The sequence below is a fragment of the Amblyomma maculatum genome, chromosome 5 (assembly GCF_055883805.1).
Source record: "Amblyomma maculatum isolate TAMU_Amacu chromosome 5, ASM5588380v1, whole genome shotgun sequence".
Taxonomy (NCBI): domain Eukaryota; kingdom Metazoa; phylum Arthropoda; class Arachnida; order Ixodida; family Ixodidae; genus Amblyomma; species Amblyomma maculatum.
The window spans coordinates 115,946,727-115,971,780 of record NC_139348.1 but is presented as its reverse complement, the minus strand read 5'-3'; the positions used below and the strand labels follow the sequence as shown (position 1 = coordinate 115,971,780).

The following is a 25,054-nucleotide window of genomic DNA, read 5'->3' as shown; positions in this document are numbered from 1 at the left end:
TTTGAAAGTGCTAATTTTTGTGTCTTCTTTAAAGATATTCTGCGAGTCAGTCTGCAGCTTGACAGCAGCAGCAGTGGAAGTCCTTGATTAGAAATAAAAAGGAACAGATCCAAATGGCAAAGAGAAGCAGTTTAACTTTGCATGCTCTTGAGGCTCGATTTCAGAGCGGCACAAAGTTTAACTTAAATTTTGCTCAGCTTCTTACAATCGATGCTATAGGAAATTCTAAATAAATGTGTTTTAGATTCAAATCGCTAAAATGATATTGATGGATTCTTGTAGGTTTATATTGATGGCTTAAATATGCTTTATGTTGAACGATAAAAAATGTTGAACTGATGCTGTACTGTACAAAGAAGTGCTTAATGTCATTGGACCGTGAAGTGAAAACATGTCAAGTTGTCATATTGACGCTTTAAATGTATTTCAAACTGACACAGCAACCGTCAATATGACGGCACATTGTACAATGGCAGATTGATGACTCCGTTGTATTCCTGGTTCACAAGCAGTACGTCAAAATGATTAACAACACCATCATGTGGGAATGACAGCCAGCCATCATACTGACGGCATAAGTGTATTATACCAAATAATGAAATGAACCGTCATTTGAGAATGACGGTCAACTGTCATATTTACAACTTAAGTACATTATATCGAAATGAAGAAATGCACAGTCATTTAGAAATGATGGTCAATTGTCATATTGACGGTTTAAATGTATTCCAGTTTGACAAGTAAACATCAAAATGACCAGAAGCACCATAAGTTGAAATGACGGATAATGCTTGGAAATAGAGCTGCCAAGAATTTTCCGTCATTTTGACCAATTTTTTTTACAGTGAATCTAATGCCAAACATCGGACATAGTTTCCAAAGGGAGATCCTTCCCACTTGAGTGGTTACCGACGACCTTTGGCAAAGAACAGCGCCTCTATTATGGGACTATAGAGGAAGGTGAAGAGAAGACTGAAGGCAAATATATGCATGAAAAAATTACAGTGACTCAGCCATAGCTGAGCGCAGCTTTTACGGTTTTACGCGTGAAAGCACGAAACACTTTTTTAGGCTTAACTAAGCGTAACACGCCCAATATGGCTTAAGAAGATGTAATTACGCAAATGTGTGTTCACACACGTTCAAACCTAATTTACTAATCAGTGCTTTGTTAGGACTAATTAGTGTTAATTAGACTTGATTAAATGTGTTCTAAATTACGGTACAGTTATCGTCACTCATATAAAACATACATTATAACCACCTATAGTGAAATCTAGGCTTGGTTGTTGCCACAGCAACACTCGGTTAGGCAGACGAAAACCGGCAAAGTCCATCGTGCTGCGTTAGAAGCGTCGTGGTTAGATGCGAGTCTGCATTAAAAAAAGTTGGAAGGCTGCTTAATTCATAAGAATGTCTGGACCACCACCGTGCAGATTTATGTTAATCATGGCGAGCAAAATAGAATTAATTTTGTTTTCTCCCCTATTGTTTCAGGCTCAACAGGCAAACGGTGGCATGACGCCAGCCTTCGGTCCCTTAATACTGTAAAATGGTTGCGGCTTCGTTTTAATTAGCTGCAACCTTTTATCATCATCATCATCATCATCATCATCATCATCATCATCATCATCATCATCATCATCATCATCATCGTCAGCCTGATTATACCCACTGCAGGGCGAAGGCCTCTCCCATATTTCTCCACTTAACCCGGTTCTCTCCACTTAACCCAGTTCCCACCTTTTCTCAATTTGCCCCAACACGGTAGAAGGAATATGAATGAAGAAATAGCTGAAATATATTACGGTATTGCTTGCTTCATGAGACCTACGATAAATATTGACATCATGGCTACAACTTGCTTCCTAAACCCATAGCAAAGTGAAGGAAAATTTTAATTATAAATGAGTAAAGTGGAAAAGCGTGGCGTGATAAGGTCCATAGGGTCACGAAGAGTCGGACACGACTGAACTGAACTGATGTTTATTGAATATATGCCAACCCCCTTTTTTGTTTGATATCTATTTGTTGCTTCCAAAAGCAGAGAAGAAGCGTCCAGACACGCCGCAAGAGCGGAGCTGCTGCAGTGTATACCGCGGTGAAGACCGTGGCTGTAGCCCTTAGCCTAATATCGGCAGTGGGATGCCTGGAAGTGAAATAAGTAAAACTAAGCATCAGTTTTTAACAAAACACAAACAGCTATATGCGTGTACGCATTCTTGTTATTCGTTCTCACAGCAAAAATAAAGGGACAAAGAGTCACTGACATTGTTTGCGTACTTTGTCTTATAGTGGGCATGATTGAGAAAATTCCTCAACACACACCGGAGTTGTGTTTAGCGGTTTTCATTATTTATACATTCTCAGGCATCAGCAGACTATCAAGAAAATGCCAAGTTCCAACAAGCACTCTGTATGCAAATAATGTGACGAATACAAAATATCTTTTTGAGAGCGTGATGCAAAAACGAGAAAATACCGCAGCTTACCAATCGCTTTCCTTTCAGGAACAAAGCATGCTGCATACTCACACAGGACGGACAGCGTGGTGCTTATAGCTCCGAAAGTCAGCTGGAGAGTCGGGTCTTGTTGTATGGCTAGGTTAATGGCCTGCACTAGTTGGCAGGCGATTCCCTGAAGAACAGTCTGCAGCTGTGTCATAGGTAGCTGATTCAGGGTGCACTGTGAAGAAATAAATGCAAGCAATGGTTGAACGTTTTCCACACTTGTTTTCACAGTGCTTCGGCCTAATATATAGGAATGGAATCATTAACCTGTACACACAAGATATACATTTTATATGTAGGCAAGATGGCCGGAGAACGATATGCTTTAAAACATTTTAGCATTTTACAGTGACATCCCATAGAGATCCGCGGCGGCTTCATGTATTTTTTCGGCAATCTGACTGATGCTGAATATGCAATGGTAAACTTTAATGACTCACTTCAAGGGCCCTTCCTTTTGTTGGTCAGTGTTTGATGGTTAGTGTAAATAATTGATGATGGCCAATCTGTCAAAAAATAATGGTTGCGACCCGCATGCTAATGTAAAAATGAACAGCTTAATCCGCTACTATAATCTGCTTCAGCACGCCGCTGGCGTGCAGAGGCTTATTATAAGTGCTAAGTCCCGGCGCGGAGGACGTTCGCACAGCTAGTAGGCACCTGATGCCATCTAGCGTTGTTAAGGCGACCAGCGCATGCGCAGTGGCAGCATGCTGTAGCGGATGACGCTAGCGGATCAATGACCATGCTATGCTATAACTCCCTATTGTAACATGGCCAAAGAATACGGCAATTGCCGCTCTAAAGAGCGTTGTCGTTTCCGTAAAAATATTTAATTTGTGGAAACTGCACACAGAAAGGAGATAATTTTAAAATACGAGAAAAAAACCCTTGATGAGGTGTGCGAGAAGAATGCTGTATACTCACAGTAATGGCTTGCATCGTAGACTGGACCAGGTTGGTCTGGAAGAAGGAGCGCAAAGAGAGAATCGAAATGAGTCAGCGTTTGTTACACGACACGTCTTGTAGGTAGCTGCAGAAGGCTATACACCATAAAAGGCCTTGTTCTTAGCCTGATAAATTGACTAACTCGAGAGCATCTTGAGCAAAGGTGAGGACCCGACGCGAAGGAGGCAGATATTGAACGTGCATTGCGGAGCCCTTTGCTCGTTCATGTCTGTGCCCTGCCTGAGCTGTCAGATGTCCGCAAGTATGTCATTCAAATAGATCGAAATGTCGTCCAGAAATTGGTTTGGACTTGAGTCGGCAAAAAAAGCGAAGCTATTTCGATGGTTTTGCGTTAGTATGTACGAATCGCCCGTCCTCTCTGGCGCGGACGTTTTTTGCGTCCCTATGCAGTTGTTCTCTACGTCATAATTAACACCCCAAATGAGGTATCTCTGGTTGATATCTCGATATTCTTGAATACGGCAACCATGAAACAGACCGCTGAACTCACTGAACAAATATGCACTTTTTTTTTTTGGTTGTGCACCACTAAGTGATGCACAACCATCGGTTGAGGCTGTGTGGGAAATGCAACATTGTATAAATATGAAGACCAATAATTTTTCCTTTATTTACATGAGTCAGAATAATCAGCCATAGTGTTCGCAAGCATGAGGAATAAAAAGTTCTAAAAGCAAACATTTAGTCAACCCGATAATTTGATTGTACTTCACTGTTGGAAACCCGTGTATACAGCAAGTATTTTTTAACACGTTCTCTGACGTTTGTCTCGTACACTGTCTATAGTCAGGTGTAATAATTGTTATTTTCACATCGAAGTGTGTTTAACGTTCGGGTCGAAGTCTTTTTTTTTAATTTTTGTGTTGCAATAGCACGCCTTGTAGCATAGAATGGTTGTTTACAGGCAGAAGTACAGGCTAAATTCTCGAAGGAAATTTAGTAAGAACCACTGATGAGGACCTGGTATCCAGTCGTCCACATATGGCGGCCTTATTGCCTTCAACTTCGTCTTACCTGCCCACACGTAAGTGATCGCCGATGCCTGCAAGGTACCTGCGGCCTGAATTATATAATTTTTTTCTTTCTCTAAAAAAGCCCCAAAGCTGCTGGTTGATTTCGAGGCTATTGATGAGCTGAGAGCCTATTTTTTGTTAATCCTGACGCTTTCTGCATTTTCATGATTCCGTCTATTGAGCGGGCGCGGTGACACGACACGACACAAAGACACTCACTGCCTTGATAGACACTACGAGCAGCGCACAACGCAAACATGCCTTATTTTTTTGCTTATAAAGCTGAAGCAACAGTGAGGGAAGCTTGTTTATAATATTTAATTTTATTGCGGCTGCTCGAATGCAACCCCCTTTTTTCAAGATGATCGTAACTGCTTTATTTTAATTTGGTCTTAGTATGACATTGAAACCAATATATTACATAAAAAAATGCACACATCGTTTGAAGGTGGGGAGCAGGAGCCCGAGCTCTTCGGGTGCGATGAGTCTCAAATAAATGGTAACTCACGGTAGTAGGTGATCCAGCCGTGCACATCAAAGTCGTGTCTCCAGCACACTGCAAACGGCACACATGGAATAATAGCCATGACGGATGAACAGCAACATCGCGGAAACAGGCGTCATCCGTGTCCGAAGGAGTTTAAATTGCAGTTTCATCAACATAAAACTGGCAAATGTATCGAAGGAGTTTAACCTTGACAATATTTCCATGACAAGGTAGACTTAGCATGGATGATGATGGCAACGTATACTGATCAAACGGGGAATGTGCTTGCGGGTATTGCAGTCAATTCGTATCTTAGTAATGCTCTTAAAGCAAATGAAAGGTTTTTACCGAGCTTAGGTTTCCAGTGGCTGGCAGCCCAATGTTGATTGAGCCAACGCACGAGTCGTTCTTGATGAGGAAGCTGAGACAGCCACTCGAATTGCAGAGCTGGTAGGTACCCAGAGTGCCAAGGTTTAATGAAGCTGCAAAATTATGTGCAATGTAATGATAAAAAAAAGAAACAGGAGGAAGAATTAATCTCCTCAGAGTATTTAGGCGTATGCCTGCGTTTTTGTGGCCGGAGAGCACTATGGAGAGCATGTAGTTGTACATTAACAAATTTCTTGCCTATAAAACTTGAGAAATATTATCCACTTGAGGAGCGACGAAAGCAACAGTGTAATTATTAATAACAACTCAGCGGTTAGTCAGAACATAGAATGTAAAGTTTACCTAACATTCTAGACGGGTGTTCTTCCATTTGTAAGTCATACACACTGCCAATGTTTTATTCGAAATTGCCTTGGGACAGCCACGATTTGCCAATTCGTTATTCAGTAGCCTATTAGATACAAAAAATGTTCTTGAAATGTTTCGCAGTTAACTAAAAACTACGATGAAGCGCATGAAACTTACTACGAGTGCGAGTACCTTCTTAAAAAACACAATTTTTGCAAAACGTTGTAATCTGAGTGCCATGCAGCGTGTCCGTAGATATTTTTATACGTCGACTGTACCAGAACGCAAGCGACAGTATAACATAAAAATGAGTGGAATGTTTGATTGTCCTACATGTAAAATGAGTCTATGATGGGGGCTCTGTGCCCTCGCGTCGTCTGATTTTACCGTGTCTAAGAATGCAGTTGTTTCGTCCTCAAACTCTTTATAGGGTCTTGAATAGGCGTCCGTGCGTGCGTCCGTCCACAGAAAGTGCCGCATACATTAATAAATGTTATAAACATCTAAGGTCAGGCTTTGCCAAGTAATTTAAAAAGTGTTCAAGAGTCAGTAAGCAGTCATTCCTAGTTCAGTAAAGATCGGTCAAAAGGCCCAACAACCACAGCGCTACAAAGGCTTTCGCTTAATCGCACTTTAGTTGTCCAATGTGCCCCTTCCAATTTTTTTTAAGCGTATTACAATTGCGAATCTTATTACCCATGCTAGTCCCAAGAGATTTTGGCGCACAGCGATCTTGCACTCAATGCCATGGCGCTTTCAGGACAATCGTTAATCAATCGTTTTGTTAGCAAAGCACCATGTTTCTTCTGGTGGTACCGCCTAACGTATAATATTCTCAGTTCAAGCTTTCATATTGTTGCAAGTTCAACAAAACGTTTCTACTGACGTTCTACATGCAGAACACGTGCAGAAAGCATCACAAATTCCTGAAGATAGCGTGCCAGTGGTTGCGTGCCGTGTTTTCCTATAATCTGCGTTTCTGTTCAGCAGCGTTGATATATTTTGCGGTATTTTTGTTGTGGAAGCAACACTACGCTAGTCGCTGAGCCATTTCCCGGAGCCCCCGATGAGCCCAGTTGCGCATGCGCGAGGAGTGAGTGACGTCACACAGAGCACAGCTGGAGAACCTTGTCGGAGCCTTCGCTGACTCCTCCGCTGCGCGGGTTACTCAGAAGTGCCGCCGCCGCAGCGCCAGCTGCGCATGCGCCAGGAGGGAGTGATGCCACACGGTGCACACTGGCGCGCCGGCGCCACCGCCGACTCCTCCGCTGCGCGGTGTAGGTGCCGCCGCCGCCGCTTTCGCCGCAGTGGTTGCTTCTGAAATTCTACTCGGGATGGCTATTGATCACACCAAGCCAACTTTCGCCAAAATGCGAACACTGTAAGCAGTAAATCATTTATCCATTGCAGAGGGTAGGCTGTCATCACCCAAAACTCACTCCGTAAACTTGAAAACAAACCGACGCTGGGTGCGTTTCTGCGAGCGACGCTATCACAGCGACGGTGGCGCCACCTCTAGTTAGATCTCGCGGCGAATACTCAATATGAAACATGTCTGTTGCATAAGACAAGTCTGGCTGTCAAATAGGATAAACTGCAACAGATAAATACATGCGCGTTATAAGACAATAATATTGCAGTAGGCTCACTTGGAAAGAGTCGGTTCGCGTAGATCATCATCAGAGGCTCAAGGGCGGTGACGATTCCTAGTGGTGAGCCGTACTTGTAGATTCCTTGTATGACGCACTGAAAGAAGATCATTGCGAAGTCGGTTTTCAACCCCCCCTCCCCCCCCCCCCCCCCGAGGACGTCTGAAGGCAGGAGCTAGGATTATGGTTTAGGAATACACATATAGTGACGTTTCAGCAAAGGAAAAAAGACACTCGGCCCAAATCGTGAGTGTAGTGGCATAAGACCTGAAAACAGCATAAGCCGAAAGTTGCAATATTTTATGTACACGCTTGCGGAACTTTAGCTACTAACGAAACCATCTACATTATTTGTCTTTGTTAACATCAGGGGATGACATGTGTGTAAGAATGATTTCGAAGAGCGAAGGGAGTGTGCTTAGAAAAAAAAAAAATAAAAGGTATGGAGCTGCTCGCACTGGTCGACTATTCCTGTGCCACCAACAAAGCCCCGTTTCGCCTTAGACCTCGATTTGAAAAGCGGTACACAATATGACGAAAAAAGGAGCGGGAGGCGTCGCGGATTCCTTCGGCGCTGGCCGTACCTATAAATTCGCTAAAGGGTGGAGAAGAAAGTATAAACATGAGTCAGAAAAATTGTATAAAGAGGCCTGGTGTTACTTGTGCTACGCTACTGGTGAACCTGGATACCCAAGAGTAGACGGAAATGAAGACCAGACAGGAATTGGCACAAAAACAAATAGCACTTTCGTGATGACACCGGTGCCAAAGTACCACGAAGGAAGGAGGGTTACGAAACAGTCAAAGCTAGTTAGGTTCCCAAGAAAGAAACAATTTGTTCATTTTGCGGACGCTCAAGTACACAACGAACTAAAAAACAAGGTCGGCCGCAGTAGTGATCGCCTAAGCTGAAACAATCCCCATTGCGTCAGTTCGCACAAAGGCAACACAAGCAACGGAAGTGATTGCCTCAGTCCTGGCTCTGACATAGGCCAACTGGGGGGGGGGGGGGGGGGGGGGGTTAGTTACTGGATAGCAGAATATTTTCAGGCGGCAACCAGGGCATACATAGACGGAAATTCGATCCGGAGAATGGGTTTTGCAGTGGAGCGGTCGAGGGTGCATCAACCTTAAGGGAAGGCAATTAATACGTTTTAGGGAGCACGTAAAGATACGTGGCTACGACCTTAGGGTCGGAGCCTTAAGGCTAAAGGTTAAACCTTAAGGTTAAATGCAACCTCAACAGAGAGTAGTCCCCCAAGCTCAGACGATTACAAAAAGAGAAATTTTCAATCAGAGTGATGTTTTTGAAGAATGGCAGTCTAGATAAATGAAAAAGTACATATGCTGTGCGGTCTACTCCCTGACGTGCGACTTCACCTGTTTCTGCGCGAAATGTTGATTATTACCAAATTTTAATAGCACTAGTCCAGAGCTTAGGGAAGCGCTCCTGACCGACTCCGACCCAAGCACAGTGCTTATGCTGGTAACGACGGCTAAGGCAGCCCCGGAAGCCAACGGGATCCTGAGCTAAAGGAGACCAACCACCGAAGCTCTATATTTCGCCCCAGGTTTCTATGCCCAATCCTTTCTTTACTGAAACAAATGTTTTTACTTGTACTGGTACACCATGTGTAACCATGGATCCTAAGGGCAATACAGAGAGACTATTAAGTAAGTTTTAATCCAGGCTTTAGTTGGGTGTGAGCCCTCTTTAAAATTCTCCGAACACACTGATCCCCTTTGTCCTTTTAGCTTTGCTTTCTTAGCGCAGTTTGTTGCTATCTTGCGAGCGATCTACTTGCAAGTGCTGAACAAATACCTGAACACTTTGGTTTCCTACTTCCTTTGCATCTTTCGTACGCACTCTTTGAACAATATTTTCCTCTTTCCGTCCTTAGGTTGTAGGGACTTGAACTATTTCCCAACAGACAGCGTATTTTGTTTTATTTCATATAAAAAGTGCAGTTTAGAGTTTGGAGCATCCTCTGCCTTCGATACGTACCATCCGTTCTTGCGTTGGCAATTATCTACGCGCCCTTTTACTCTCCCTCGCTAGGCTTCCTGATCGCATTCAGCAGGATAAAAAAAAAAAAAAAAAGCTACAAGGAGCAAAACATTGTCGTTGACTAATAATGGCTTCGTAAAGGATAAACGTACACGTACTTTTTAGACTAAGATAACCGATTCGAATGCGCTGTAAATTTCAATGACTGTTATCGCCGAGATGTGGGAAATGCGTGCATTAATGACGCAAATGTATTTCTTGAAATATGAGTGCTGTTCGCACAGATTGAGAGATTGATATGCTCATTCTATAACCAGTATTTCAGCTTCCAAATATGCGGCAGTCATGTAAACGACTGGCTAAAAAAATATTTGTTTAGATAGTGTGAACTTTGACACCGATGAAAAAAATACAGACTGAGAACAGGACGCTTAGTGGCAACCGTGTTTTTTTTTCTTTTTTTTTTTTTTTTCAGACAGTGTAAATGTTTTAAGTGACAGCGGGGTGATGACGCTCAATTGCACGAGCTTAATTGCACGAACTCCCAGCTGTCGCGGGCCAGTTTGTCGGGAGTATGTTTTCCGTTGTCTTGTGGGTTTACAGCATACTTTTTTCTCGTAAGTGTGCTTAACGTAATGCTGAATTTTTGTTCATTATTTGTTACTATAGAGCAGGTTTTATATTTTTTTATATTTCGTTTTTCTCTTGTCTTTTCGGAGGCAGTTGTGCGTAGTCTCTAGTTTAAAGGCACTTTTTAAATGTTAGTGCTGCCCAAGTCATCCGAAAGGAAGAGTCAGTTCAATCCATGGGCCGTACTCGTCCACGGAAAGCGCACCAAATGACCTGACGTATATGCTGAAAGCCATCGCTAGACGATTGAACTGACAGTGAGCAGAAACTATGAATATAGGTGCACATTATACTGTTAAAAAGCCTAACTTTAGTGTTAAAAGTTAAAATTTGTATATTCGCCGTGAGAAAGTAGAATTTCATTTATTTCTTTTAGTAAGATCTGTATTGTAGAGTCAGAATAGAACAAGTGTTAAGTTTCGATAAAAGTGAACGCAAGAGGATGTAGAAACTTACGTTTATGACCTTGATAAGTCCTCGGGCAGCACCAGTTGCCTGTAAGAAAATAGACGTAATATTTACGGCGCAAATTCTTACAAACTAAGATGAAATATATTGATATAAGCACGTGCATTTGCCAAATAATAACGACTGAATAGTGAAATTAACTCTTTGTCAATAGAAGAGGATAGCATAGAGCTCCAGTTATCTCGGCAAATGAACGAATTCCCTGGTGCGAAACTAATATTCAATTACGATGGTTGTTTTTCAATAACGGCGACATAGATAGGCAACAGAAATCACAGAGAGAGCTAGGTGACTACGATTTTGTGGCGGCCTTGTAGGTGGAAGGTGTGGATAAAAACATGTATGCAGTTAGAAGGATGTATTTACGGCGATCACATAGATGTGAAGGCGGATATGCCAATATATAGCAAAGTCTTACCTCTAATATATATGTCACTGTGCCTAAGCTATTGCTTCTTGCCAGTAGAGCGCAAGCAGAATACGACGTGTATCCGGTAACGTTATTAACAAGCGCTATGAAATGGAGCACCCTCGTGCAGCCAATGTTTAAATAATAATGTAAAAAATGGCGATGATTACGGTATTTCCTAAGGAGAAATTTGAGCGCAGTTCATCAGCTGTCACAGCTTTTCGATAGATTGAGGCAAAGAATTCGAGCAAGCCATGTACGTACAATTACACACAACTGGTTACGAGGGACAATGGCGACGGCGACGACGACGTGGTACCCAGAAACGGGCGCCAAAGAGCTTAATGCTTAAACGATGCGATTCGAGACATTATTTGAAAAGGGAAGGTTTTTTTTTTACCGTGGTGAACTAGATGTATATACGCAAACTACACCAAAATATGATGCTTTTCTCTGTGAGTGTGTGAATTCTTGGTTACTGCACATGTTACCCTGCAGTTCGGTGTGGGCGCTCGCATTATTCATGATATATTTGCAGTGGCTGGTCACATCTTCCATTTGAGCTCTGAAGCGTGCCTTTCACAATTGGTTCACAGGAATGGAAAGGCACAGTATTTGTCACACTTGTTTCTGTGGACGCCTGAATCGCGCCGTAAGGGAAGAGAGGAAGGTGGGACTAGAAATGGAGCGCGTACAAGAAGAGAGTGAGTAGTTTGGGCTTAAACTGAACATTAAAAAGACAAAGATCATACCGTCTTGCCCCATCAAGTCCTGAAGCATCAAGGGACAAGAAGTGGAAGCTGTGACAGATTTTCTCTTCTTGGGCTCCAAGATTACCCCGGAAGGAGACTGCAGCCATGAAATTAGGAGACGCCTGCTTCTGGGAAAAATTTGGTTTGGTTTGCTTTGTGGGGTTTAACGTCCCAAAGTGACTCAGGCTATGAGAGACGCCGTAGTAGAGGACACCAGAAATTTCGACCACCTGGGGTTCTTTAACATGCACTGACATCGCACAGTACACGGGCACCTTGCTTTTTGCCGCCATTGAAAAGCGGCCGCCGAGGCCGGGATTTGATTCCGCGTCCTTGGGAACAGCAGTTGAGTGCCATAACCACTGCGCCACCCCGGCAGGGGACTGAGGGCCATGGCTAGCCTTGACCGCCTAGTAAAGAGCAGAGGCATTACACTGCCAACCAAGATCCTTATAACTCGTGCTATGGTCTTTCCAGTTCTGATGTATGGATGCGAGAGTTGGACTGTGAAGAAGACTGACCGCCGAAGAATTGACGGGTTTGAATTGTGGTGCTGGCGGAGAATCTTGAGAGTTTCTTGGACAGCCAGAAGATCAAATCAGTCGATATCGTCGACCATAAACCCTGACTGCTCATTGGAGGGTCAAATTCTACAGTTAAAGCTCAGCTACTTTGGTCATCTGACGAGAAGGGAGGAGTCGCTGGAGAAAGATTTGATGTTGGGAAAGGTTGAGGGTCGCCGGAGAAGTGGTAGGCAGCGAAAGCGATGGTTAGATGGCATCCTCGAGGCGCTGCAGATGAAGTTATGTGATGTTAGAAAGACAGTGAGAGACCGGAAAGCGTGGCATGATATGGTCTATAGGGCCACGAAGAGTCGGACACGATTGAACGACTGAACTGAACTGAACGCAGGACAACGCCAATGGTGACGACGACGCGAAACCTATGAACGGGCGCCAAAGAGCTGCGCTCTAAAACATTTAAGCACAGCCAACGAGTCGCTACCTTAAACATTCGTCTCCTTCGCAAAATTAAACTTAACATTCTTTGTACACTGGCATGTGGATATATGTTCTTTCGTCGAGCCACAAGTTTCGGCCCTGATATCCAGGACACTAGGATAAACATTCTCACAGTCTGTTTGAATTTCGTTCTGCTATGCATTGGCCACATTACTCTGTACACACTCCCTAATTCCTAAAGTGCTTGGTTCCTCTCGGACCAGATGCAAGACAAATAATCTCTTGTGCGGGAAGCCTGCTGTCAACAGAGTGGCTGAAGAAACCTCCGAATAAAATGGATTCTCTCTGTGTATATATAAACTGCAGATTCACACGTTATCTGAGTGTGAATGATCATAAAAACAATAAAATGTTTCATTGTTTGATGATCAATACTTCGAAAGAAACAAAAATGACCATGGGTTCTAGACGAGCGCAAGAGAAACTTGATGGAAAGTTAGGCGTAAAAGGAGAAAACTTACTGTTGTACCGCAGAAGTTTGTTGAACTTCCAACGCACTGAAATGGAAGAAAATATCCCTATATATACTGGAGCGATATTGTTCCCGAATGCTAAAATGAAAACAAACATTAAAATTTGAAGTCCTATGTGAGGTACTGTTAGATAACACGACTAATAAAAATTCTGTTGTGCCGACATCCAGACGGGATGCACACACGATGCCCGCAATAGCGCCCATGACATATCATGACCTCGTTAATACTTTATTCTACACTTCCTTTTGACGTTTCCGATCAATCCTGTGATGCTGAAAGGGTAGCTCTCTCAGTATTCAGCTTCCAGCGCTTTCTTTCCTCTTCTAAGTTCCCGTTTCGCGATCTGGAATGTTTCCTTTAGGTTATGCTTTTGAACGCTTAATCCGATCCTCTGTGAGAGGGCATCAGAATCTTGACAAAGTTTTGCGTTCCTTACTATGAAAAAGTGATGCAATTCTGGCATAGTTTGGTAGCTATTCGGTGATTATTTACATTACCAGGTATTGCACAACGATGCACAGAAGGCTTGAAACGGCGACTTACAGTTCCAATGTTAAGTTAATTGCTGAGAGTGATGTTGACGCAGGAGGCTGAAAAGACAACGAGGAGAAATAATTAAGTCGGCAAATTCTGTAATGATCACACCTGCTCAGTTCAAGGGTAAATAAGAACTTGCTTAATTGTAGGATTTCTCAGAAGTCCATAAATGACTGTCCAGCGTTTTCTTCAGCTCTTGCGTTTCTCTTATGACTGGTGTCATATTCAATGGGCCTCTTCTTGCATTTATTCAGCTTGATACTAAAGATGAAATTCGTTGGAGTCCCAAAAGAGCGACAATAAGGTAGCCTTCTTGGGATCACTTGATCTGTACAGAACATACAGAACCACGTTTTTAAACCCACAGCGTACGCTTTGTACTCTCTCCCGTTAGATTTCTTTCACCAGCGATTGCGTTTCTTATACGCATTATTTTCTCTGTGATTAGAGAGGGTTAATAATCTCAGGACTGAAACCAATGTTCATGTGTGCTCTGAGTGCTCATTAATAAATGTTAAAGAACTATTACGTTACATTATTATCAGTTATTATGTCGAAAGCTTTACTAGACTATGTTGCAGCCGAAAAACCTGTACGCAAAATCTCTCATCGAAATGTTTTGCCGAATGTGTCGTTAAGCCCTGGTGATGTCCTACGAGTCATTGCACATGAATACTAGTGATTAATTATTATAAAAATATAATAATAAAACGATAAAAGTAATAAAGATTGCTAGCAATTGTTAATATATTTAGTGGTATAGGTAGTTAGGAATAATATATTAAGTGATAAGATAATTATTGATCCGATAATTTGTGATAACGTATTGATACAATAATTAGTGATACGTAGTTATAAATACGTGACGGCAGCGCTGTTACTTTCGCATTTTCTAACTGCATGCAGTTTCTGCGGTGACCTCAATGCTTTTTGCAGACTGATGAAGAGGAAAAAAATTCCCCATGATTTTCTTGGTGTCATTTTTCCTGCTTCAAGTTTCTGACGCCTTTCAAACGGCTCGAAATGATGCTAAGCGCACTGTTAGTGAGAGAACAAAACAGCGACAGACTTATCTTTTACTTTATGTTAAGGAACATTCCTCAGTGTTCAAGGATGGTCATTAAAACATTTGTGCTGTAACTGGGACGGAAAGTTTGCAATTTTAAGCAGCTCAGCAGGCTTGCAGGCGTGCCGTAGCGCAAGGCTACACAATGAGTTTTGTCCCTAGAGGAGTTTTTATGTTTGGAGATATGTCAAAGCATACAAGTCCTATTATGCCTTGTTTTTGGCTCCAATTTTGAGCGGCCCAGAATAACACCATCCAAAACAAAACTGCAGCTACTCTGCGGTGTGTGACATTATAAATATTTTTGAAATACGTTTTAAATCTTTCCGAATGGTATCTTGCGGGGCGCACACTTAATGGGACAGAACAGTGTACTTTAAACCCCCAATTTTTTTTCGGCACAATGAAAAACCTCCCCTTTCGGGTGGTCCTTTCCTTAGCTGTTTTGTTATAAACGCTGTAGAAATATTTCATCTATATTTTTTTATCAGTGAGCGAGCCACTTTTATGAGGACCGATGCTGGAAACCACATATGAGTAGCGAGAGCGCTTGCGTGACGAAAAAGGTGATGTACAAAAACGAATTTAACTCTCGCTTCGAAGACAAAGATTAAACATCTCTTAGCGCCGAGTAGCGTCCATATTAGTTTCCACACCCAAAACTCTTACGGCAGAGAAGCGTTCGCCTCGTCGACGAAAGCTTTATATTAGGATGCAACTTAAAAGTACAACAAATGCTAACTGTTTTCAGTGGTAAGCGACGTGTGTATTGACCCTCTTAACGAGTACCATCTGTTAATATTTGGCTATACCCGACAAGCCAGATACAGAGATTTTATTATGCTCCGGCGGTTAGCTTTTTACTTCGGTGACAAAAAAATTCTTGACAACGATATAATTTATGTCGGGGAGGAACTGTATCAGTCGGGTTGCTGTAGATTAAGTTAGACATTTGCCTTTTGGGTTCCCTGGGCACTGTCGTTTTGTTCACTAGACAATCGTGTGTACTATGCGCAAGCACTGTGGAAGCTTCAGTGAAACCGGTTTCCGACTGTCCAGAGAGGGGGACACTGATTCATCCAAGGAATTAAAAGTACCGTGGCGCCATCTGTTGCAAAACATCACAGGCCATGCGAAAGGAGAGTGATTTTTACTGACGGGGCGCATGGAAAAGGGCGCGAAATATAGTAAAACAAGGCAAGTTCTCTTTAATGAATAGCGAACACTGTGCACACAGAAAATGAGTTACATTTCACAGAAATGTGTTCACGTGAGGTGCAACAGTGATAATGACAGCGTTTGGCCTCAAGATGTGGCTTCAGTCGTTTTTATGTGACTTTCAATGCCAAATTAGAATAATGACGTTGAAACTGAAGCCTCGTTTATTGGCTATTACGGCGCTCGGTCGACAATATAGGCAAGGTATTTTCATTTCCATCATCATCTCATTAAGAATTTTGGTCAGTTCTCGGTTCCCTTAATTAAGCAACCAGCGCTTTATGAACGGAAGCGCACTGTGCGAGAATTCGAAGACTCGAATGACGGCGATGATTTGTCGGTGCATTTGCATTTCTCCTCAATTTAACCTTAATTGTCTCGTTCGGGGTTGAATTCACTGACTCGGTACTTCGAATGTCAGACCTATACCAAGCTACCTCGACGGGCTCAAATCCTTAAGACACTGGACACAGCTGTGTGCAGAGCGAGCCAGCAGTCTTTATCTACGTCTAATTTCAATTAAATTGGCACTACTTATATCCTGACGGTGTTTCGTTTTTTTTTTGTCTTTAAAAAAGAATTTGTTGTCACAAATTTACAGAACAGTGTACATGATCGATAGTGCTTCAGCATGGTCGCATTACGCGATTTTGAGAAATCATTTTATACTTAATGTCTCGCATTGTTTGCTGGTACCAAAAAAACAAAACACATATGATCACTCGATCTCTCAAGGGAGAGGTCGTCATCGCCAGAACCGCATCGTCAGAAACTCTACGCGATATCCAAGCCATCATTAGGCTTTTTACACGAGTGACTGCTCTCTTCTATAAAATGTATAGTGAACATTCCAGCTTTCAAAATCAAACTTATAGAAATTGTTTAGTCCTGGTGTGTGTATTTAGCCAAAAATGACTTTCTTCTGTAGAGAAGCATAAAACTTTGGGAATGCGCTTACTTGTCAATGAGGCTGACGCAGAAGTCATGGCCAATGCAACGAGGAGAGCAACGAGGACGTAGGTGGAGGCCATGGTAGGTTCTCTCGTCCGGAGGGCGGTGGTGGCAGATCTGGAGCAGATCGCGATATTGGGGCCCAGAAAATCTGAGGCCTTTTATACCCAAAAGCAGGCGCCAGCTACACGTGAAAGTATACGAGGAAGACGTTATATAAAGCGCTCTTTACAGTGTTGGAAATGATCGACGCTTTCGCACACACATTAAAATGAAAGATAGACACTGCATTGGAATAAGTACGCGTAGTTTGTGGCCGCTGCTATTAAAACGTCGCAGGTAACAGTTACGTTTTATATCATGACTATATTTTTATAAAGTGCATGCGACTTTTTGCCAACGCGGAACTTGACTGCATTACGGAGGCTCTGGGAGATTTCCTTTCTAATTGCTCTTCCCGAGACAACTGCACAGATGCGGCAGATCAAGAGGAGGGGGGGGGGGGGGGGGCAGAAAGAGTTGCCATGCATAGAAGTACACTCGTACAAGCACCAGATGAATTTTTCGAGCGGGGCTCCAGCATCCCGGTTATAACACACTCATTTTTCATCAGAGGCAGGCGGATTTCCCTTTTACTTCAAAAAGACTGCGCTACAGTTGGCGCAGGCCTTGCAGTGCAATAAAAAAAAACAAGTTAAGAGAATAAAGCAGCTCCTGATGATGGGTGCATGCGAACAATACAGCAGCATCGTACGTAATACGAATGCCGAGCCGCGCCTCTAGTCATGGTTAGGGGGTAATAAACGAGTGAGACAAACGTTGATCGGGGAACACATGAGTATGACAGGCACGCCGAGTTCTCTACGGAATTTATGCCCCAGACAGCTCCAACCGGAGAATCCGGATCCGTTACTTACTTTGATGATTATTCGGTTTATACGGTTTAACGTGTATACGTACATCGACACTCGAATAAGGTGACCTCATTCGGGTTCTGAGATTATTCCTAGTGACGATTTTGAGAACGACTGAACTGAACTGAACTGACATTTTCATATTTTCTTTAGCGAAAAAAAAAAGCATGTTTCGCTTTTCTTGGCATGAATTTAGCAAAATGACATCTAGAAGGCTGGTCACCAAGCCACGACTGTGTCGTGAACAATTTTGTGTTTTGAAATGACTTTCTCTTGCTCCCAAGACGGCACCCACCTAAAAAGGAATTGTTGTGGCTGTAGCAACAAGGAAATGCACGGGCCTGCTACTGGCTCTGTAGCTGAGCCACGTCCGCTGCCTCGTGCGGACAGAAGAGAAAATAGAGGAGAAATGAAATAGCAGAGGGAGAGAAAGACGCGGGCCGCAACAACAGCCGTCGTTCACCACCGAAGCAGTGGCGGGTGCAATGACGGCCTACAACAGAGAAAAATTTGGTGGCTGGCTAGCCCCCGCCACAAGCGGCGCTGACCTACCGCCCCAGCCCTGTGGGGCTAGGAACTGCCACCCTTCACAACTATACATGCGAAAACTATAGATTGTGGAATTTAACGCCGCGAAGAGAGACAAATGGTATTCTAAGAAGGCGCTGCGAAGGGCTTAAATAATGTAGATCACCTGGGGTACCTGAAAGTGCGCTGGTATTGCACATGCGTGTTTTGTATTCCGCTTAAATTGATGCATGGTATCCGTCGCTAACTTCGAAGCCGCTGTGCAATCGCGGATGGGAACAAACGTGTTAGAGCCGTGGCCGGGTACGTGCCATAATCCAAGTTTTGTGCGCTTGGTGCAGGTTTCTTTAAAAGATGGTCATATACGTAAGCGCAGGACAAGCCTGTGTTTTTTTCCACTTTGTTCTATAAAGCTCTACTTTCAAATGGCCTTTATTGGTCTATTACAAAAACGATGTACTTAGACAACTGCGTATCATGGGGTGTTCTTAACTCGACAGACGGGCGGACGACACCGCACAAGAAGCTTTCAAGGTTATTGAGGGATGCCAGACAAAAGAGATGGTAATAAACCTTAAATCAAAATTCTGTCTTGTACAGCCTTTGTCAAAATTACACAAGCCGAAGGTTTTTTTTTTTCCACAGATATAGGAGTTTTTGCACAACATTCATGGAAGTCCCACTCCTCGGATGAAAGGAGACGAAGGGTCCTCCCATCGAAGATAGACTTAGAACCCTTCGTTTAATTATGTGGCAGACAGATAAATGTCAGAAATCATGCAGTGACTAGGTACGTAATCTAGCGAAATAACTTCACTTTTGTGAGACATTAAGAGTTTTGATCTCAAATTCGCTGCTACGAACTGTTCAATGCAGTACTACTGCTCGCCCTACTTAAGCGGTTAAAAACCTTACATTCGTGAGACATTTGATCAAAGACCTGCGTTGATTATATAGAAATATAGTTCCTTCTTTGTGTTTGTTGTACCAGGTAAAAAGAACGTAATAACAATTAGCGCCGTAATACCTAGACCGTATCAATTTAAATTGGCCTCATTTGTGCCTCTTTACGTCTGGATATATGTAATGGGTAATGATGGTTAAGTAGCTATTACTCGTTTAATTGCCATATTCTTTTTAGTGTAGCACAAATGTACGTTATTTACATATGTACTGTATCCTTGGGACCATTGGGAATTTCACAACGGGGCGGATATAAGCAGATATGTACAAATTTAAGAGCTGGAATGAGGAGATATGTACTGTGAGAAAAGGCTCCAAGTTTTCTGATGCTGGCTATGACGTCCTTGAATAGTTATCTTCGATGGTGGCCGTTGAGGCATGAAAGCAATGAAGGCTATTACAAGTTTTTGGTTTGTAGAGTACATAAGTATGGAATAAAGCTTTTTACTCTCATATTGAGATGCTCATCTTCGAATAACTGCGAGATCCGTGCAGAGGCGGTGTGATAAGCGCCCAGCATGACGGCAGGTGAAGGAGTAATCTATCGCTTTGCAGACCAAGCATGTTGTTGCGAATCGCCGGAAATGATTATTCATGGATATGTTTCACAGCACGTACACTCGTGGTTGTGTTATAGTGCAAAAGAATAATAAGGTACCGATACTGGGTATCATTTTTAAGGCTGTCTTTGCTTCATTTGCCCGTCATTATTTTTTGTCATTTGTGCTTGCGCCGTATCAGAGAAATCTGGGTAATTATTTGACTTTAGTGCAGACTTCAAATTCTTGTCCGCCAAAGCAGTAGTGTAAACAATACTTTGCGAGTAAGATTGTTACAAATTAAGGTTTGGTTTGGTTTGTGGAGGTTAACGTCTCAAAGCGACTCAGGCTATGAGAGACGCCGTAATGGAGGACTCCGGAAATTTCAACCACCTGGGGTTCCTTAACGTGCAAATTGTGCACGTTGTGCACAATGTCAGTGTTGTGTTGTGCTGTGTGTTGTGACATTGTGCAAGAATTGTGACGCGAACAAAAGTAATACATTGACCAAGCAACACATTTTAACATACTGCAACATTTAAATGTAGCCATGAACGCCCACGACTCACAAGCAAAAAACAACAGACGTCAAAATACACTTGGAAGATAACGAGTTCTTTATCTCATCCGCAGCCACTGGAAATTATGAACAGTGGTCGGCAAAAAGTTATCCTTTCACGCATTTGTTCGCGAATGACCTACTAAATAGCCTTGCTTTGTTCCGTCTGAGCTTATCGTGGTGTGTAACAATTGCATTTTCCCTGGAAATGTAAATTTGCCAGTAGAGCTTTCTGGCACCTCAACTTTAATTTTGAGGCCAATGCACATTGTCTTAAAATTCTGTTATGAATATATTGATGACCTACCTTCAACTGCCTAGCCCAAAACTGTACTATTAAAGTCTCCGGCGCTCGTACCGGGTAGTTAAGACTGCCGTTGTAAACTATAATGGCTTGCTTCTTTGGCAATAATTCTAGCCGTACGCGGAATATTGTTAAAACACCGACAGTAACGTATTCATCAGAATTGTCTAATATTCGGCAATCTAGCAAATATTTGCTTGTAAGTTTTACCGGGTAGTCGAGTCTGCAATAGAACATTGATTCGGTACGTCTTGGCAATAGTGAAAAAAAAAATCAACAACACAAAACTTCACTGACGGAAAATGATCTAGCTGCAGCTGTTTAGCAAAATTGTGCGTTTTGAGACTGTGCGGTTCAGAGCTCTCATCACGCTTTTACAGCTGGTAACGTGAACCGATGAGTTCCGTTTTTGGCGATATTGATGCGCTTGCAGAATGTTTTAACATGCTGTTATGCAGATACCGCCGCAAATCCTTATAATTTTTATTTGTTGCTCTTGGCAGCCGCTGGCGTCCGGCCTCATCACATTGCTTGCACCGCACATAAAGATCTCGTGTTCTTTGTTTACGCTCAGGGTTGCCGAAACGCGGATTTTAACATGTTCTTTTTTGTGTAAGATAGGCTGAGATGCTTCTCGAATGACTGCAGCCACACGCGTCAGTTTCCACAATGCTACAAGTTGCTCCAGACATCTTTTGCGCCTTCATGTCGACTTTTATTCACTGAATTTACATTGAGAGTTGACGAGTGCTACGAGCATTCGTTGTTCGACGGCCAACGCTAATGCTTGCTGCTATGGTTGCCGCCGAGTGAGTTTCTTTATTTTCATACCATGTAATCCCAGCCTCCTCGTCGGTTGCCTTTGACCTTGTCACTACTTGTGACGCATGGTGGAGGTGCGGTGTATTGGATGTTCATTATAAATTATCTCCACTGGAGCCAACTCGGCTCCTTGGGACCTTGGAAACAGTCGCCGCCTCCACGGACTGCCATCAAAGCACGGACTTCTACCGGATCGTACCAGAGCACATAAGACCACTGTAGCGTTAACATCCACCATGACATCGACGCCAGTCGCTCTTGTTCTGCAGCAGCCCCGCTCACTACTCGTGTTCAGCGGTTCACCAGGTGAGGACCCAGGAGAGTGGTTGGAGCACTTCGACAGCGTCGCTGCATTCAATAACTGGGACGACACTGCGAACATGCGGTGTCTTCCTTGCCTTGGATGGCTCGGCCAGAGTCTAGCACAGAAACCAGGAGTCCAGCGTTACCACCTGGGATACGGTCAAGGTAGAGTTGTTGAAACCAGCCACTGCTGATATACGGATGGAGAGGGCAGAGCTATTACTAAACTTACGCGTCCAACATGCCAATGAGTGTCACGAATTTCACGGTAGAAATGATACGTCTTTTCAGACGCGCCAAAAGCTAAATGACTGAGGACGATAAATTCAAACTGTTGATGCGTGGTGTGAAAGAAAACCTCTTTGCGGCCCTTGCACGCAGTCTTCATCAGACACTGGAAATGTTCAATGGTGGATGCTTCTTTAAAGAAGCATCCACCATTGAAAAGATCCTCAACACACGAGCTCGCTAATTCAACCGTCCTCCTCAAATTACCAAGGGTACACAAATATATTAGATCTATGACCGTGAAGTTATAATTACAAGGAAATTGTATTTTGCTACTGATGACAAAATACAGTTACATACAGCCAAAGCTCCATAGATAACACAGGTGTAAACTCTGTACCAGCCGTGGTCGGGCAATAAGACAGCGTTCCCACAGGAGCTCTTGCAAGTCGTCCAGTTTTATAGGGTATGCATGAAGAATATGAATGCCACCACGCAAATGGACAGCGCTTAGGCACTGAACGCGCATATCGAAAGTTGAAGTACGGTGACGGACCTCCCCTTGCAACATTAATGGAGGGCAAAATAAGGTAGGTGTTGGTCTGATCAAGCTCCCACAATTAGAAAACTATCGGAAATGGCGATAACATAATCGATTTGTAGAAAGTGATTCCAAAATTCAGCATATTCTATTATTGAATTATTCGAATAGGGGGATGTTGAATCCTAAAATGGAAATTCTATATTTATTGGACAGCTTTAAAAATGTTCAGTAGGTTTGCATTTAGCTTAGATACATAAGGACGAACTTAAACCCTGTAAGATAAACTGCAGACGCTGGCACTACGACTTCAAGGAAACTTTAAAGATATCTATTAAGCACTCATGTTCTGGCTGAGCATAAACATTTGCATATGTACTAGCATACCGGTAAGCTAAGGGTGCCATTGTTAAGGACTCGATGATATTTCCGACACTTTTGTTTTGCTCGGAACAGAAACCTTTATAAGCGAGAAAACTGGGCGGTATGTCTGCATTAATCAATGAATGCGGATTAAAATAAAGTAACATATTTTATGCGAGCTCCATCATGTTGTGGGGCCCCACAGCCCCTTTTAGTGTTTCAAACCGCGCGCGTTTTTTTCTGTTTGTGTGGGTGTCCGCCCGGGCAGCGTGAGTACGCATGAGCGAGCTGCCTGGAGCGGAGGCGGCATGTTATCGGCGTGAGACCGAGGGTAGATAAGAGCGTCGGAAGCATGGCTCGGGCCTTTTTCGCCGGGCGGCCGGCCAGCGAAGGGCCCGGCAGCGTCCCAAGCCGGCGTGATGTACACGGACGACGGAGCAGGGTCCTGCCAGACGAAGACGGAAGCGGTGCCTACAAGAATGCCTTAGGAATATTAGCGTGAGTGCTGCCACGTGAGTAACATTGCTTTTTTACCGTCGTCAACGCTTTGGCCCTATTACTCGCCCTATCCGCACCGCAGTGTGTTTTGTGTTGCCGCGGTGAAGCCCTGACCCATGTTCCGTTTTATTCTGCATAGTTCATTGTCGCGCACTTCGACGGCATGTTTCCAGCGCAGTTTTGACCAATGCTGTTTCTTTTTTATTTTATACTTTTCTGTTGATTCGGAATAAACCGATGTTTTTAAGAAAGACTTGGTTTTTCATTCGTCGGGTGAGACCATCGCTCGCGGACCCGTATTCTAGAAGGCGGAGCCTTCAATGTTCATCTGTGAAATCCATTAATTTTAAAAGGCAAGAATACACAAAAAGAACAGTTGCTTCAATGGCTCCATGAACAACAAGAAAAATAAAAATGATGAAAAGAAACCATCGGAGAGACTAAGTCCGCCGTATTAAACAGCGCAAAAAACACGTGGATAGAAAAAAAAAAAGACGACAAAAGACGAACGCTGACTTTCAGCTAATTGTATTCTCCATGATACACGATGCTTGTACGCATGAGGGGAGGTAGTCACAGAAAAAAAAAGAAAGGAAAGATTTATAAACACGCAAAAATATATGAAAGCCATACCACCCTTTTTCATCTGGTATTTATAGATTTCCAACTTCAATGTCGGTTAGATAAAGGTTGTGCTTGCTGGTGTACGTGCCCCGATTTTTGATGTTGCAAATTATTCACCAACCTCTCGCGCACTCTTATCGATGTGCCGATACAATACTCTTGTGTTACTTTCATCTTCGCGAGCACCCCTTGTGAGTAAGGCAGTGGGCTGCGGGGTGTGAATCTCTCTCTTTGATTCTGACATTGTTGCATTGCTCTTAAATACGCATGCTTAGAAATCGTGCTGTCTGTCTTGTCTGTTGGCGCCGCCAGATTGGTCAAACTAAAACATGTTTTTCACTCTGTTCGATGGAATGAATCGGTACCAGCTGGACCGACTAGCTCTACTTCTAATATATCCGCCTGGCAATTCGTCTCATGCAAGTGTGATTCCTATTCCGTAAAGCTATCGGTAAGGTCACTGTTGGACTTTTAAAATTGGGCATCTTACTTTTCTCTTCATTTAATTATTACTTTCCTGAGACGATAAATATTTTGTATGAAAATGTTACGTGGAATGTTTTCGAAAGTAGATACTGGAAGATTTCGTATGGAGGAAATTAAGGAAACTGTGCCTATGAAAGTGCAAAGCCAATACCGATGTCTGCACGATAATCCCCTGTTTCCCGCTGATTTGGGACGAGTCTCTCCGTTTAGCTAGCCGGTTTAGGTCGTTTGTTCTGCTTCCTTTCTGTTGCCTTTTCCTCCTTTTCCTCTTTAATCCTTTTGCTGTAGTAACCTAGCTCCCGTCCCCAGCTTCGCTTGTATTTTCTTGCACCCCCGACTCATCCACTCCGGCCTTTTATACCGATCTCAAAGCTCTTCTCTCCCATATTTCTTGACAACAATGCACCGACAACTACGACGCCGAAAGCTTTTTGGTCGAACGAGCTCTGGCTTGTGTGCAGTGAGCATGGAGGGCCCTG

General features: G+C 43.2%; 1 pseudogene; it reads right to left on the bottom strand.

The window, feature by feature from the left end:
* Positions 1–2,373: 2,373 nt before the first annotated feature.
* On the bottom strand, positions 2,374–16,983 carry LOC146189286 (uncharacterized; annotated as a pseudogene).
* Positions 16,984–25,054: the final 8,071 nt, after the last annotated feature.